Source organism: Octopus sinensis, linkage group LG13 (assembly GCF_006345805.1).
Source record: "Octopus sinensis linkage group LG13, ASM634580v1, whole genome shotgun sequence".
Taxonomy (NCBI): Eukaryota; Metazoa; Mollusca; class Cephalopoda; order Octopoda; family Octopodidae; genus Octopus; species Octopus sinensis.
Genome location: NC_043009.1, coordinates 3,396,253 through 3,414,304, shown reverse-complemented (window position 1 = coordinate 3,414,304; position 18,052 = coordinate 3,396,253).

The window sequence follows — 18,052 nt, the reverse complement described above, 5'->3', positions numbered from 1 at the left end:
TCGTAGCCATTTCTGTAACCCAGCTTTACCTGGAGCTTATGAACGACAGATTTTGATAGGTTGAGGGCTTTCTGCCAATTCTCGAGTTGTGCAATGTGGGTTATTCTCAATTAATGACTTGATTTGGTCATCATATGTTGTGGACGGTCTGCTTGATCGCTCTTTATCAATAAAGCTACAATCTCCAGCTCGGAACCTTGTGAACCACTTCCGTACAGTTCTTTCGGATAAAGAAACATCACCGTAAACTGCACATATTTCTTTGGTTGCTTGTGAGGCATTTTTCCCTTTACGGAAAAGGAAAAGCATCAAGTGCCGGAAATGAACTTTCTCATCTTCCATTTGAAAGGGTTACAGAATTAACACAGGTTATAGGAACATAAACCTTCTTTCACGAAAAGATAGCGTAAACTGTGCTCTAAATGGAGGTGTAGTGAAATCCTACTTTATGTACTCAGCCATGTTCTAAAATAAGTCGAAAGTTAAGCTACTATAAATCGGCACGTACTTTCCGGAGAACCCAATATATATTGTTGAAATTTACAGAAAAACTGAAGACGAAGGCTGGTGTGTGAACAACAAGCAGGTATATCAGTTTAGTTTAACGCTCAGAAAAGAGAGAAAGTCTTTTACGTTTCGAGCCTACGCTCTTCAAAAGAGAATATAAAGAGTGAGAGAATAAAAAGGAGAGAGAATGGCAAAGTAACAACATAGGAATAGGAAAAACCAAAGTTTAAAAGTGTTATGTATATATCTAGGCATATGTATATCTGTGTACTTGTTTTTGTGTCCTTATCCTTCACCCACCGCCTGTAAAACGATGTTGATGTGCTTACGTCGCCGTTACTTAGCGTTTCGGCAAAAAGAAACCGACTGAATAAAGACTATGTCCTGGAGTTGATTCGTTCGACTAAAACCATTCAAGGCACACACCTCCCCCAACATGGCCGCAGGCAAACGGCTGAAACATGTAAGAGACGACGCAAAATGAGAAGTCTAACATCATAGAATAGAGGTTGTAAGTCTTGGGACGACCCCAGGATAGGGAGACCGGAGAAAATATATAGCGTTATATCTTTCGATTTCAGAGTCTGACTTTAAATTCTGCATGAGGTCGACATGGTCTTACTCCTTTACGCGGACGATGAAATAAGTAGCAGTCGTCGACTTATTTCAATGTAACTGACTAGACTACTTCCTCAAAAGCTCAGGCCTTGTGCTTATAGTAGTAAGGATTTTTTATATTTGACACGTTAATTATGTCTTCGAGTTCCGAATATTACGACATCCAGAATAATTTTATCGAAAATCATGGAAGAAACTTATTTCACGTCTAGAAGCAGGGATGAAATAGTGTCATATAAATACATATTTCAACCGTATTTGAACTTGTCATACAGACTTTTGCAGTTGCAATTATTAAATTATCTTTCTTTAGTGGTTCTGCGGCTTCACCGCTTCAATGATGCATAATATTGATATTAGTTCGTGATATCGATGTATATTAGTCCAATGCCTTACTATTTGCCTGAATATTAATAACAATGACGTTGATGGTGGTCATGAGAGAAATTCTATCCAGTTACTGCACTGTGGAGGATACATTAATACGTTCCTATTTATTTCATACTCAGGAGATATTAATATCATGGCTAATGATACAATTACATCCTTATGTCAGCCAGTTTCTAAATAATGATGTTTAGCGTTGTCATCAGACGAAACAATTGCGTTTTTTATTTAAGGATATAAAGTAAATGCGACACAGCATTTTAATTGATAGTGTAATGAAATAGATTAGAAAACTAAGACTAATTATATCTTTTATCAGTCTGACAATGTTGTAATTGATACGAAGTTCTCTTTCAATGGAAATGTGTATATTATTTCTTTAAACATCCTGTTACTACTTATCTATGAATTCGTTCCGAGTTTAAGTTAAAAATGAATTTAAATTGCATGAAGACGCCTATTGCTCATCATATTGTTGAAGACTTTTTCTCACTGAAGTTAGAATCTATATATTGCAAGAGATATAGAAACGATTCATTCAACAAAGTACATACTGTATTAATTTTCATCGAGTTTCAAAATCCTGCGTATATCACCTAACGGGAGCCTTCGCCCACATGCGTGCATACAGCCAGCAAGAATAATAATACATAGGTACTAACTTCGCTCATATTATTCATCTGATATATATATATATATATATATTATATATATATATATATATATATATATATATGTGTGTGTGTGTGTGTGTGTGTGCGAGCTTGTGTGCATAAATCTATATACATACATGTACATTTATGTAAATATGTACATACACATTCAAACACGCACACACACACACACACACACATATATATATATTTTAAACATATGTATATATGTATGTATGTATACGGCTAAACGGTAACATGAATATTAAGTTACTTCTATTGTAAACACAAATACATACGTAAACATAGACACACACACACATATATATATATATATACGTATATATACGCGCGTGTGTGTGTACACATATGCGTGTATGTATATATATATATATCTCTATGTATATATATATATATATTATATATATATATATATATATATATATGCTGATTTATATCTATATATATATATGTTACATTTATGTATTTGTACATGAGATGGGTGCTATATGGATAGCCATTAAGTCTTTTAATTCAATTGGAACTAACAAGAGGACAATATTATCAATCAATAACGTATCCAATCAAACTAATGCCATGGATATTTATGCCTTGGTGCATTTTTGTTATAAGTCTATATTGGTATAATATTCGCTTCGCAATGGATCTCATAATGTTTAGTAGTTATGGTAACGCTTCCTTGATTTTCTTTTCTCTTTCTTTTTTTTTTTTTTGTTCGCAGACACTTTGACAATAACAATTTTAGAGCGTGATGCCGAGAGTTAGGGCATAGATTGGACATTGATTTATGACTATCGCAACACAACCACTGTATTCACGACCCTAACTTCCTTATTACTTGAACTGTTGGTTACTCCGGATGATGGCTCTCTCGATGTTCTTTTCACGTAATGACCAGGAAATGACTTGTTCTATAGTCGACTGAATAGTACTCTGTATGTGAGAGAGAGAGAGAGATAGAGAGAGTGAGAGACAGACAGACAGTGTGGGAGAGAGAGAGTGTTTATACGAAAGAGAACATCAATTTTCTAGATTTTATATTCAATAATGATAGACACTTGACTTATATATAACATAACGCCGTTGCGTTAGCCGTTATGTGTCATGCACGGAAACAATATATGCACCAATCGCCTAAGTCGCTTATATACAAAAGCACAGCTCTGCATTTGAAGGTGAAATAAAAATAGGAAACAATGAGGAATGAAACATTATATATATATATATGTATATATATGTATATGTGTGTGTGTATGCACACACACACACACACATATATATATATATGTATATGTGCGTGTGTATATACACACACACACACACACACACACACACATATATATATATATATATATATATATATATATATAATATATATATATATATATATATATATTATATATATATATATACATATATACACACATACACATATACACACACACATAATTATACATTTTTTAGTAAATGAACATTTAGGGAATTATCGGAGAATATGATAGGCATACTCATCATCTCCCTCAGAAAATAATAGCTAAATAAGTTTGAATAAATTTAATCTAGCAGTCCCAAAAGTGGCTAAGGAATTAAATATTCGAGATCACGTTTTGATATGTGATTAAGACTAAGCTTAAGGCGCAGGAGTGGCTGTGTGGTAAGTAGCTTGCTACCAACCACATGGTTCCGGGTTCAGTCCCACTGCGTGGCATGTTGGGCAAGTGTCTTCTGCTATAGCCCAGGCCGACTAATGCCTTGTGAGTGGATTTGGTAGACGGAAACTGAAAGAAGCCCGTCGTATATATATATATATATATGTGTGTGTGTTTGTGTGTCTGTGTTTGTCTCCCTAGCATTGCTTGACAACCGATGCTGGTGTGTTTACATCCCCGTCACTTAGCGGTTTGGCAAAAGAACCAATAAAATAAGTACTGGGATTACAAAGAATAAGTCCCGGGGTCGATTTGCTCGACCAAAGGCGGTGCTCCAGCATGGCCGCAGCCAAATGACTGAAACAAGTAAAAAAAAAAGCTCGTTAATAAAAAAAAAAGACTTTGGTGTTAATGCAGGGTCCGAGGGTGATTTGCTTTCCATGACATTTCAATTTACCTATGACTGCATGTGTAAACTCTTCTATATTCGCGGAGTTATTTTCACTCCACTTCTGCTGATACTGTGAAGTCTATTGCAAAATAACATGTGAAAGCCTCTACCATTCAAGATGTTTTTTGCTTTTTTTATCGCACACGTGTAATCGTCAATGATATATTTGTCATTGTCTTCTTTGCATCGTATATGTTTTTCATTTCATCGTATGTCTTAATGCTCACTGAAATAACGACTATGACAAATATTATTTTCTACTCTAGGCACAAGGACCGAAATTTTTGGGGAGGGTGCCAGTCGATTAGATCAACCCCAGATATTTATTTTATCGACCTCGAAAGGATGAATGGCAAAGTCGACCTCGGTGACATAAAGACAGGCAAAATACGTATTTCTTTACTACCCACAAGGGGCTAAACACAGAAGGGACAAACAAGGAAAGACAAACGGATTAAGTCGATTATATCGACCCCAGTTCGCAACTGGTACTTATTTCATCGTTCCGAAAAGATGAAAGGCAAAGTCTACCTCGGCGGAATTTGAACTCAGAACGTAAAGACAGACGAAATACCTATTTCTTTACTGCCCACAAGGGGCTACACACAGACCGCACAAACATGGACAGACAAACGGATTAAGTCGATTATATCGACCCAAGTGCGCAAATGGTATTTACTTTATCGACCCCCAAAAGGATGAAAGGCAAAGTCGACCTCAGCGGAAATTTGAGCTAAGAACGTAACGGCAGACGAAATACGGCTATGCATTTCGCCCGGCGTGCTAACGTTTCTGCCAGCTCGCCGCCTTAAATTATGACAAATATTAAGTCGGTTTTACTAGCAACATATACGTATGTTATATGAGATGCTCTGGATTAGTTTTGGTTTGCTTTCACATCTAACCGATATCATTTAAGTCCAGGTTGTACGTTTACTATCACGTGCATGAATATACGCATTAATGAAAAAAACCCCATTAAATGTCGATTGTTCTGCATCAGAAAAATAAGGTCATATCATCAAAGTAAACATGATATTTACAATTATTTTAATTAAGATAACAATTGGGTAGAGATTCTTAATGCGGGCAGAGATTTTTAATGTGGGCGGAGATACTTAATGTTAAGGATGAGTTTTTTATACATAAAAACAGTTGTACTATTATATGAATGAGCGAGTGTAATCGAATAGGTTCATAAAACCTGTTCGACTAGTCGATGAAAACATGTAAATATGTTCACAATTCACTTCCATATTTAAGTTTTATTGTCACTTTACTGGTTTAATCATCATAGTATGCAAATGGAAGGGTACCGTCTTCCAGGGACGTATCGACAATTATTCAACCTTATGTAATTGCTTCTTTTTACAGAAATTCTTGGTACAAAATTCCATTGAACTACACATATATGTCTTACATTCTTACTCTTTTCTTTTACTATAAATGTATTGCTCTCAGCATCTACTTTACTTTGCAGGAAGTATAAAACGACTTGGCAGCAGGGATTGTGAGAAGAGGTATTTTGCATCAGAGAAAATAATTTCTTACGTGTGAGCCTTTCATTCTAAGAAGGCTATTCTCATTCAATTCTTCCTTCTGAGTTCGGAGTTCAACTTCGCTATTCATTTTTCTGGTCCGATGAATGTTTATAACGTACACCGGTGTTGATGTTTTAGCGTTTTGGATTGATTTCTTACGATATTTCTTTAGGATTTATGCGTTTTATGTTCAAATCATAGCCTACTTTGCTGATAGATTTAATTGGTTGTTTCGTCTAACACTACCACATATGTCCCTCAGTCGCATTTAGGGGACCTCATTTTGTTGCTAACTTTCGAGGTTGAATCCGGTTTGATGATATCTTCTTCCCTGCCTCGGCTATCAGAGATCCTAAAAAAGAATCATGGATACTGCATTATGTTACTTTAAGGTAAGAGTGTTAATGATATCTATTTACTAATATACTGCGTTATGTCATGAATGTATGTATCGCGTACAGATTTATTTCCGTGTTAAAAAATAACCTACCACACAGATATAACACCACTAGATACTAAGATGATCACCAATAAGTATAAGCACATTCACACAACGGACATGCCTTTAGTACTTGTCTCGTAGATGTACACTAAAACAGCAAACAGAAGGTCTTTTACTTAAAAATTGTGTAATTGAAGGTTTGATTATAATATCTTCAAAAGAGATTTTGAATTGATTAGCATTATTAAAAGAACGAAGGGCAAATAAGAAGTTGTGAGATATTTTAGAAAAAGCAATTATAATTGTCCAAGATTACTGTAATTTTAGTATAGCATTACCATACAACTGTGGAGGTGCAATGGCCCAGTGGTTAGGGGAGCGGACTCGCGGTCGTAGGATCGCAGTTTTGATTCCCAGACCGGGTGTTGTGAGTGTTTATTGAGCGAAAACACCCAAAGCTCCACGAGATGCGGCAGTGGGTGGGGCGAACCGTGCTTTTCTCTTTCACCACAACTTTCTCTCACTCTTTCCTCCTGTTTCTGTTGTAACTGTATTTAAAAGGGACAGTCTTGTCAGACTCTGTGTTACGCTGAATCTCCCCGAGAACTATGCTGTGGAGTGCTCAGCCACTTGCACGTTAATTTCACGAGCACGATAATTTCACGTTAATTTCTGTTGATCAGATTAGCTGGAACCCTCGTCGTCGTAACCGACGGAGTACCACAACCATACAGCTATTAAGCTGTCCTGCTATCCAACAAAAAACTGTTTGTTCTAGCGGACTAGTTTGCTGAATGCAGCTGGGAAGTAAAGACAGTTTGCAAGTTGGCTGGGAGTGTGTTGTGTGGACGCCCCCAGACGATGAAGTAAGCTAACCCAATACGTGGGTATAGAGGGAGAAGTCTAGACGTCGGGAGTCGAGTAGAGTTCATCGGAACGTGCGATATAACAGTGGATCACATCCTCGTCGCCCCCACTGTTATAACGCACGTTCCGATGACCTCTACTCAACTCCTGACATCTAGACTTCTCCCTCTATATCCATGTATTGGGTTAGCCTACTTCATCGTCTGGGGGCGTCCATACAACAGAGTGAGAGGCACGTCAGAATATCAGAGCCGGTCTAGAAAATTTGCGAATTTTCAATTTTCTGAATGAAAAACGCAGTATTTGTAATGACAATAAGTAAAGGGTTTGAGATGGTCAAGCAACTGTACACAGAATTAGGCTTGACGATCTGAACATGCACACAATTTATGCAAAGATTTTGCCAAGAGTGCACAGTGATGAACAAAATGGAAAACGATTTATTGATACCAGGGAGATGGTTGAGCTCATAAACACCATCTAAGGGCCTTTCAAAGTCAGATGGCCTGTGCCAAAAGCTGGATCTACTGTAATGATGTAGACTGAGAGTGGTCAATCGAAGATACTAGATGCTCCACACTCTAGAAACACCATACGAAATAAGTTCACCGGGATGTCAAGATGTTCCTCTTTTTCAACAGCAGGGGCATCGTCTACATCCATTGGTATCCTTCTGGATACAGGTAGATATAGATGACGATGTGGAAGTTTTGAGAAGGTTTAGGAAGATATTTCACCGCAGAAGCCTAGAGGTCTTCTTCCAGGGTCTGTTGTACCTGTACCAGGACAATGCACTAGTCTATAATTCAAACCTAGTAGGAGCACTCCGTCGGTTACGACGACGTGGGTCCCAGCTGATACGATCAACGGAACAGCTTGCTCGTGAAATTAACGTGCAAGTGACTGAGCAATCCACAGACACGAGTATCCTTAACGTAGTTCTCAGGGAGATTCAGCGTGACACAGAGTGTGACAAGGCTGACCCTTTGAAATACAGGTACAACTCATTTTTACTAGCTGAGTGGACTGGAGCAACGTGAAACAAAGTGTCTTGCTCAAGGATACAAAGCGTAGCCGGGAATTGAACTCACGACCATATGAGCGTGAGCCCAATGCTCTAACCACTAGGCTACGCACCTTCACCCAACTTAGTAACAAACTACTTGACTGATATTAGCAGTAAAATTGTCACTCGCTTTCTCTACCGTCTGGACCTTTCTTCCGATGACTTTAGTTCGTTGGTTAAGCTGAAGGATAACGTCAATGACAAAGAAAAAATGAATGAGGCTGTGCCAAGGGACCTTGAATGACCCCTTCACTTTGAAGGACATCCATCGAGTCTTCATGTAGTGCTTGGAGTGCTACAACAAGTGCATGCACTAACGTCAGATATTCCTGTTTTGAAGAAGATTAGAGCATTGCACATCTTGGAAATTGTGAAATGTCTCTCCTGAAAAACGTCTCAAATCTTCTGGAATGCACCTTGTATAATTAATGTTGTACTCATTTAGAGTGCCTTCTCTTTTGACCCATTTTTTATGTTATCTGAAATTTAAATGAATTATATGTTATAACATGAGCAACACTTTAATTTCGTTATCCCGAAGCGATTATTTGTAGCTATATTAAATGTTATACAAATTAAAGCTTAGTATATTTAATATTATTATCTATATTGAACTTATTTCAGCGGATTCGTTGATATAGATACAAAATCAATATTTGAGACATAAAAATTTAATTAAATTTCTGAAAATTTATTCGAAAAGACATTCTTTTCGTGTTAAAATACCAGTAAAATTGCCAAATTAAATATCTGTGTTCTGATCAAAACTCCATCATTTATTTGATGTTTAATAAATGATGGGCAGTTTAATGCCCAGAAGTACGAATGAAATGGTATGAAACAGTAAACCCTTCTTTCACTGATAAATAATTTAGAATAACCGTCTGAGTTTTTCGGGGAGCGTGTACATTTTATGTCATTCTAACTCCTCAATCATCAACGAAATTGCAACACATTATACCGAGTAATACCTAAACTAGTACACGGACAATCCTAAACGGAGACGAAACACTATCAAACCCGTTACGTATTACATGATTTCAACCACCTCATACAGAAATAAAATTCACAACACTGTCATTTGTATCTCAGCCTAGTGGTTATGTATATCAAATTAATGGAATGTAATATAAATAGCTTGCGAACATTAAACATGTAAGTTAGAGATATATATACATCAAAACTATCTTTATTAATTTGGATATCGTAAAAACATAATACATTTAATATTTTCTATCTACCACTCATTAGCAATAGCATAGTTAAATATCCTCTGATATCCTACGTGAGTTCATCAGGTTATTTGTTATTTCTTTTGTGTTGTGTTGCAGTTCGAGGTCAGAAAGGCTTCTCACTGCATAGACCAATCACATCTCACTGAAAACAATTCCTTTACATTCTACAAGGCTTGCTACTGTGCACGCACGAAAAAACGCGCGCACACACACACACTCTCACACACACACTCACACACACACTACAGACGTGCGCGCATACATGCATATATACAGACACACACACGTACCAAGTGCTTCTTATCTGTGAAAAACAGGCCTTCAAGAATGTTGTTGGTATTTTGCTTATCTCCGGTACACAATCTGCGTATGTATTACAGAAATAGATTTTCAATAAGTTCTAGTAAGAACTATATTAGCCTAAGTAAGACCTGCCCTCGAAAGTCGAGGATCAGCAGCACAAAAATTGATCTTTGTCTCATTACAGTAATCCTTTGACTATCGCGGGTGTTACGTTACAAAGCCCCTCGCGACTGGTGAAAATCCGCGAAGTAGAAACAGTACTGTATTGCATATTTTTAAAATTATTTTCATATATTAATTTTATTGTAAATACAAAGCAAACCCCAGAGGAATCGACGTAATCTTAAATAATAAACCGCGATATGTGAATCGCGATATGGTGAGGGATTACTCTACATTTTATCTACACACATATACGTCCGAAATAGCAACACACAATTACGCCACAATATTGATTTCAAATTTTTAGGGAGGGTACTGGTAGATTACATCGACTCCAGTGTTTAACTGGTACTTAATTTATTGAGTCCGAAATGATGAAAAGCAAAGTCGATCTCGGCGGAATTTCATCTCAGAACGTAAGAACAGACGAAATTCCTTTCCACTAAAGAAAGATCTGGTTTCTAACCTAGACTGAATGCGCCTTCATTGGAATTTCAACAACAACAGTGTATTTGTGTTTGCATGTATGTATATGGTCATATTTATGTGTTGCTTTGTATGTGTGTATATGTGCAGATTTATATGTGGTGGCTTTATGTATGTGCTCTCATGCATGTAGTATTTAAATGATAAATTTCTGGCAAGTTTTACAGATTTTTACAATTCCAGTGATGGATTAGATCTGTAGTCTTTAAATTAGCTTTCTCCTTTCTGGTTTGTATGTATGTATGTGTGTATGTATCCATGTATGTATGAATGTTTGAATGTATATATATACGAATTGACTGCATCGTTAAAATGACCGATCGATTATCGTGCGGTAATCAATCTGACCCTCTGCATTACACGTTCAAATCTCGCCAAAGTCAATTTTCCCTTTCATCCTTTCAGAGTCGGTAATAATATACATAGAGCGGAAAGCTCGGACGAGCTGGAAAGCCTAAGCATTAAAATTACAACGAAAATAATGAAGAATAAATGCAACAACAAAACGATCAACAAATACCGATTTCCAGTTGATTACCAATGAAAATTACGGAGATAACAAGTGAAATATCTTTATGCCAAATAACCCTTCATCTCCTAATAGTACTAATACGCGTTCTAACACAGCGTCTTGAGATGAAGAAAAAATAATAACTACAGATGAAAATTCATAAAGATCGTTGAAAATCCGAAATGTAAAAATTAGAATTACAGAGAAATAAGCTACAAAATAAAGAAATATTAGAAGGGGAACACTGTCTTCCGAACAACAAAGGAATAAATTCCTTCTCAGGAAATTACAGGAAAACATGAACAGAACAAAGATGAACTAAGATTCACCGGTCTTCGAAAAATCAAAGAAACAGTTACAAGACAAAATCTCGCATTTGTGGGTCCATATAATCTCCAAAGAATTTATAAGGATACAAAAACTGTTACGTTTAGAGAATAAACAACATGCAAAGAGACAGATTGTTAATAACATTAAATCTATTAATATTACACTGAACTTAAAACAGAATAGCCTCAAAATATTGGTGTTTTTCAGCATCAAGCTTTCACCAAATGTTCACTGGTGCATTCGGTTGCACACGAAGACAATTTCAGAAATGGTTAAATGAATATCATAGGGGAGTGCCCGGAATCATCTTGATCAATAATCTTTCGTTTCATTCCCTTAATATTATGCTTCCAAGTATAAAATTTTGTGTGCATATAGACACATGTATATTTACATCTATATTTAATCTATTTTTTAATCTATATTTTTATATACATTGAGTGTGTGCATATATGGGTGTATGTGTGTATTCGTGCGTACGCTTTTGTATGTATCAGCATATACGTATAACATATATTTTCCTAAATTCAACCTGTTATTTTTTCATACTCCTTGTTATATATTCTTTCTGCTTAACATTGTAGTGATAGTTATTTATGTTTTGAATATAGTAGAACAATTCTGTCTAATAATAAAAAGACACGAGCTGGAAAAATGTGTTATGACGCTGGATAAAATGGTTAACAGCAGTTCTTAGTATTGACGTTTTTAATACAAATACCGTGAAGATCAACTTTGAATATATTTCCTCCCAGATCGATAAAATTAAGTACCCACCAAGTACTGGGTTCGATAATAACGTATATAATCCACCTTAAAATTGCTGACATTGTGCCAAAATTTGAAACCATAATAATAATATTAATGTTACTACTACTACTACTACTACTACTACTACTACTACTACTACTACTACTACTACTACCACAACAACAACTACTACTACAACTACTAATACTACAAATAATAATAACAATAACAATAATAATAATAATAATAATAATAATAATATTAATAATGATTATAATGATAATAATAATAATAATAATAATAATAATAATAATAATAATAATAATAATAATAAGGCTACAGGAAATATTCTGCTCAACACCACAGATTTGCTTGTCAGTTGTTTGACCTTAACCAGATGACCATGTCCCTTAGTGGCTGACGATATGTGTATCTCTGACCGCGAGCAGAAGTAGTGGGAGAGTATCATACCCATGTGTTAAAAGGAATTCTTGGAGGTTTGGATAATTCACCTTTGGAAACATGGGTGGTCATTCAACATCCTTAAACAATCCTTATTCAGGGACCTTTTGAGCGAGATGACTTACTCGACCAGAAGAAAATTCTAACTGGGCCCCACCTGCAAGTTCCTGTGCTGCTTATCTTGATATGAGATCACTATGTCACGCGCATATGGTTGTGATGCATGTTCCTAGTGTACCCTTACCAGACGGATAGTCATGAAGGGTATACGAGACCTCGTATATTTTACCCCAGTATTGAAAGACTTCAGACAAAAACCATGCCTCCCCGTTGATATGACTGTCACAATCGATGTAAACGTATCTGTCAAGACCTACCAAAAACTGAGCAAATATAAAGATTTTAAAATAGAAATCAGCAAAATGTGGAAACTGAAGACTAAAACAATACCTGTTGTCATAGGGAATGATAGCAAAAGGGGCTGATTGCTACCTAACTCAGATACCAGGAAATCCAAAAATTGCAGAAATTCAAAAGATAGTGCTCATGGGAGCTGCTCATATCCTACGCAAAATACCTTCTATGTAATCTCAAGTTTTAAAACAAACATAATTTTCGTATGGTTTTTTAGATATTCACTAGTACAACACTAAATACAAAACAAAATACATGGCACCCTAGGTATAACACCAGCATGAACTTCAAACTTGTTGTCTCTTGAGATCTCTGGGTGAGTCTTGGAGCCAACTTGTACAAATGTAATAATAATAATAATAATAATAATAAATAATAATAATAATAATAATAATAATAATAATAATAAGAAGAAGAAGAAGAAGAAGAAGAAGAAGAATAACAACAACAATAATCCTCTCTAATATAAGCACAAGGTCTGCACTTTGGGGAAAGGGTGGTTGTCGTTCTCATCGACGACAGTGCTTATCTGGTACTTATCTCATCGAATACGAAACGATGAAATGCAAAGGTGGTATTTAATCTCGGAACGTAAATTCGTACGAAACAATGCTACCTATTGCCTCCAGCTTTGGTAACCATTCTGCAGGCTCACTGCTTTAGTAGTAACAATAGTACTAATAACTAACGCAGGGCGTTGAACTGGCAGAATCATTAGTTCACCGAGAAAATACTTAGCGGCATTTCGACCGTCCTTCCGTACTGAATTCAAAATTCTCCGAGGTTGCATTTACCTTTTATGTATTCGGGGAATCAATGTAATCGACTTGCCCTATCTTAGGAATTGCTGGCATTGTGCCAAAATTTGAAACCAACAGCAATAACTATGGCTGTTATTATTATACCTGTGTTTATTATTGTTGATTTTGTTTTTGCATGTTTATCTGAACATAGAATTTTTTCCCTTGGGTAATACTTTCTTTAATGATCACTTAATGACAAAATACTGCTGTATTTTTTTATCAACAATTTCTCCGGAATATTTCATGTGAACCTCATTATACGGGATAGGAAATTTTTTCGTCTAAATACTTCCTTCAACCGTGATATAATGTTAGTACGATAGTAAATTTTTTTCTTGTACTTTTCTTTCCGAAACGAACACCTCACCGTGATATAGCGTGTTGATGCTTGCCATGATAATAATAATAATAATAATCCTTTCTACTGAAGGTACAAGTCCTGAAATTTGTGGGGAGGGGAATAGCTGATTACATCAACCCAATAATAATAATAATAGTAATAATAATAATAACGATGTTGATGATGATGATAATAATAATAATGATAATAATAATAATAATAATAATAATAATAATAATAATAATAATAATAATAATAATAATAATAATAATAGGAGTAGCCTATACCCTCCCCCAGCTTTTACAAATAAATGACAAATTTTGAATAAACATCCCAGAAATCTGACAATTATTCAAACAGACACGGTTTCAAGCACAAATATTTAACTATCACAATACAAAATTATAAACAAATATAAAGTTGTGAAACCTCATTTTGAATCAAAGTAAACAATAACGTTTGGAAGAATGACAATGGATCTTTGATAGCGTTTCGTGTAAAAAGGAAGTTGTTTTATGTGAGCCCTATCCAGGCGAATGAAATATTACGTGAAAGGTACGTTACAAAAATGTACGCCGCCTTTACCTGATAAATTTACCCAGGAAATATCAATAAGGTATATGTCATACATGTATTTTCCAGGAAAAAAAATGTGTGTATTACAATTAACTACAATCAGCCAGCTACGATTAATAATAAGGTTTCTCTTCTTTCCTCAGTAACACTGGTGGGGCCAGGCCAAAGTTAGTCCCAGCTGAAGCAGCCGTAAATCGAATAGCTTATTTTTTAGTGCAAACAATAAAAGCTTTTGGAGAACGAAAACTATAAGAAGTCTAAATATCTATTACTGATACACGAGCATTCGTTTTACTCTGAAAATATTGCAGCGATGGTCAAATCTGGAAAAAAGTAAGAAACATTCAGGGATATTAATATGATAAATAAAGAAGTGACTAAACTGTGGTTCTCAACCAGGGTTCCATATGGCCCTTGAGGGTCCACATAAGATTTTGCCGTAGAAATTTATGTGTAGTAAATTGGGTATTTTTCTGCTATACACAAAATATTTTCAGATTTTTAAAATACATTTTTGTACATAGGCGTAGGAGTGGCTGGCTGTGTGGTAAGTAGCTTGCTAACGAACCACATGGTTCCGTGTTCAGTCCCATTGCGTGGCACCTTGGACAAGTGTCTTCTACTAATGCATCGGGCCTTTAGTCGAGCAAATCGAACCCAGAACTTATTTTTTGTAAGCCTAGTACTTTTTCTATCTGTCCCTTTTGCCGAACCGCTAAGTTACGGGGACGTAAACACATCAGCATTGGTTATCAAACGATTTTAGGGGGACAAACACAGACACACAAACATATACACGCACACATACATACATATATACATATATATACATACTTATACGACGGGCTTCTTTCAGTTTCCGTCAACCAAATCCACTTACAAGGCTTTGGACGGCCCGAAGCTATAGGAGAAGACACTTGCCCAAGGTGCTACGCAGTGGGAATGAACCCAGAACAATGTGGATGGTAAGCAAGCTACTTACCACACAGCCCCTCTTGCGCCTAAAACTACCCTGAAATATCATTATTCAAGTCACTGCCTAGAATCGAACTCGGTATCATGGGGTTAGTAGCCCGCGCTCTTAACCGTTAACAGAGCTTAATAAAAAAAACATAAATCAATACGCAGATTGATCACAACAAAAATTCGAAGAGGATGACAACTTACAGAACAGGCAATAACAATATGAAAAATGTAGAATGTTCCCTGCACAAAGTTAACAGAAACGCATTCAGAAATGAAAAGTGAAAAGGCAATTCTCACAGTTACACATGGCGCAAATACCACGATTATAATTCTAAGAGCCTTGTGTGATAAATAGCAAACACGTTTTTCACAGGGATGTTACTGCAGGTAGTTCAACATCTCCGTGAACAATGGACAAATATATAACATAAAAAAGATAAGAGAACAAATTTGCCAGTTTACACCATAAAAATGTATCACAATCAAAACAGATTTAAACAATCGTCCTCACTATCCAAATGGGATTTTACAACTTCAGATTTGGCCTCACAACTAAGGGATCCTCTTAGTATATATAAGGGAACACTTTCAGTCCACAATAACTGTAGAATGCGCTATAACTTTAATAGGTCACGGCAGTACACATCATATGCATCCACAGTATTCAAAGAAAAAGAAAACTAGCATAAAATGCACTATTGTAGGCGCTTCCTAGATTATTTCAGTTCGGTTAGCTACCATTTTTTCGCTGAAAATCGGAAAATCAGCAGAGTGTAAGCAGTAGCACATTTTGCTGCAATATATAGAGAAATGGAGGCGCAATAGCCCAGTGGTTAGGGCAGCGGACTCGCGGTTGTAAGATCGCGGTTTCGATTCTCAGACCGGGCGTTTTGAGTGTTTATTGAGCGAAAACACCTAAAGCTCCACGAGTCTCCTGCAGGGGCGTGGTGGCGATCCCTGTTGTACTCTTTCGCCACAACTTTCACTCTTTCTTCTGTTGGTCTGCTCGCTTAGCCAGCGGGGTGGTGTCATTTGAAGGCTAAAACAATGCGAAGCGCGTTCTGACCAGTGATGTGTAGCAACATCTGATAGCCTGGTCGGTCACGGTGATCACGGTGATATAGACAAATATGACATGTATTATGGAGCATAAATACTGAAAATGAAAACCCATGTGAAGACACAATACTTCGAACATGTTCCTGTAGCAGTGGATCATGCAGAGAATAATAATCATGTCTTTCCTGAGACACCATGAATATATAAATCACATCAGAACAGTAATATCATACCATTGCAAGTATGTTGTCTTTATTACTCTGTAGAAACAATCGGACAAGACACCACAACAGATGCGGAGAATCGTAGCAGTAGATGATAAGCGCTAATCTAAATAACAAAACGAATCGCTCTTAAACTGTAATTGTAAAGGCGAGTGTTTCAATCGGTGAGATAATCTCGATGTAGAGCAGTTTCGCTGACACAGACAACATATCAGAGTCCGAGGCGGCGAAATGCAGTAGTTTCTTTCTTTACAACTATGCATTGATGTTTTATATTTTAACAACAGAAGAAAGCGAAAATCATATATGATCTTCATACATACAGAAACTACAATGGGGAAACGTGATTATTAGTTATCAAAACGTAGCCACATGCTCAAAATGCCATTAGCTCACGTTAAAGTCTTGAGAAGACTAAATTCAGTTCTACAGTTGTCACCAACCTTCAGGAATGTAACAACACATTTTGGCTTGGAAGAATGAAGTTTGTAAACTTAAAACCTTCCTTTTCGATAAAACTTCAATTGTGAAAGTATAATTTGAATAGACAAAGTTTGAAAAGTGGTTCTCAGTTAATAAAAAAAAAAAAAAAGTTTTTGTATCGAATTTGATAAAATATTCGTATTAAATTATCAATGCTTTTATTCCTCCATTCTCGCTCGCTTTCTCATTATATATATTACGTTTGTAAATGTGTTTGGTGTGCATCAGTGCATTCGTGTGTAATATATATATATATATATATATAAAATATTATTCGAGACAAAACCACTATTTTGCAAAACAAACAAGGAAAGACTAATTAATACATAAAATTTTAATAAATAGTCAAAAAAACCGCCACTACAATCGTTTCTTGTCTTGATCGACAATCTTCAGGTGGACTTCCAATAATTCAGTGTCAAATTTGACACTGAATTATTGGAAGTCCACCTGAAGATTGTCGATCAAGACAAGAAACGATTGTAGTGGCGGTTTTTTTGACTATTTATTAAAATTTTATGTATTAATTAGTCTTTCCTTGTTTGTTTTGCAAAATAGTGGTTTTGTCTCGAATAATATTTTATAATATTTTACTATAAAATCGATTTAATCATAAATCTGATTTTTTCCCTGTAAATTTGGATTTATTCCCTAATATTTATTATTATATATATATATATATATATAAATGTGTATATATATATATCAATGTATATATATATATATATATATATAAATGTGTATAT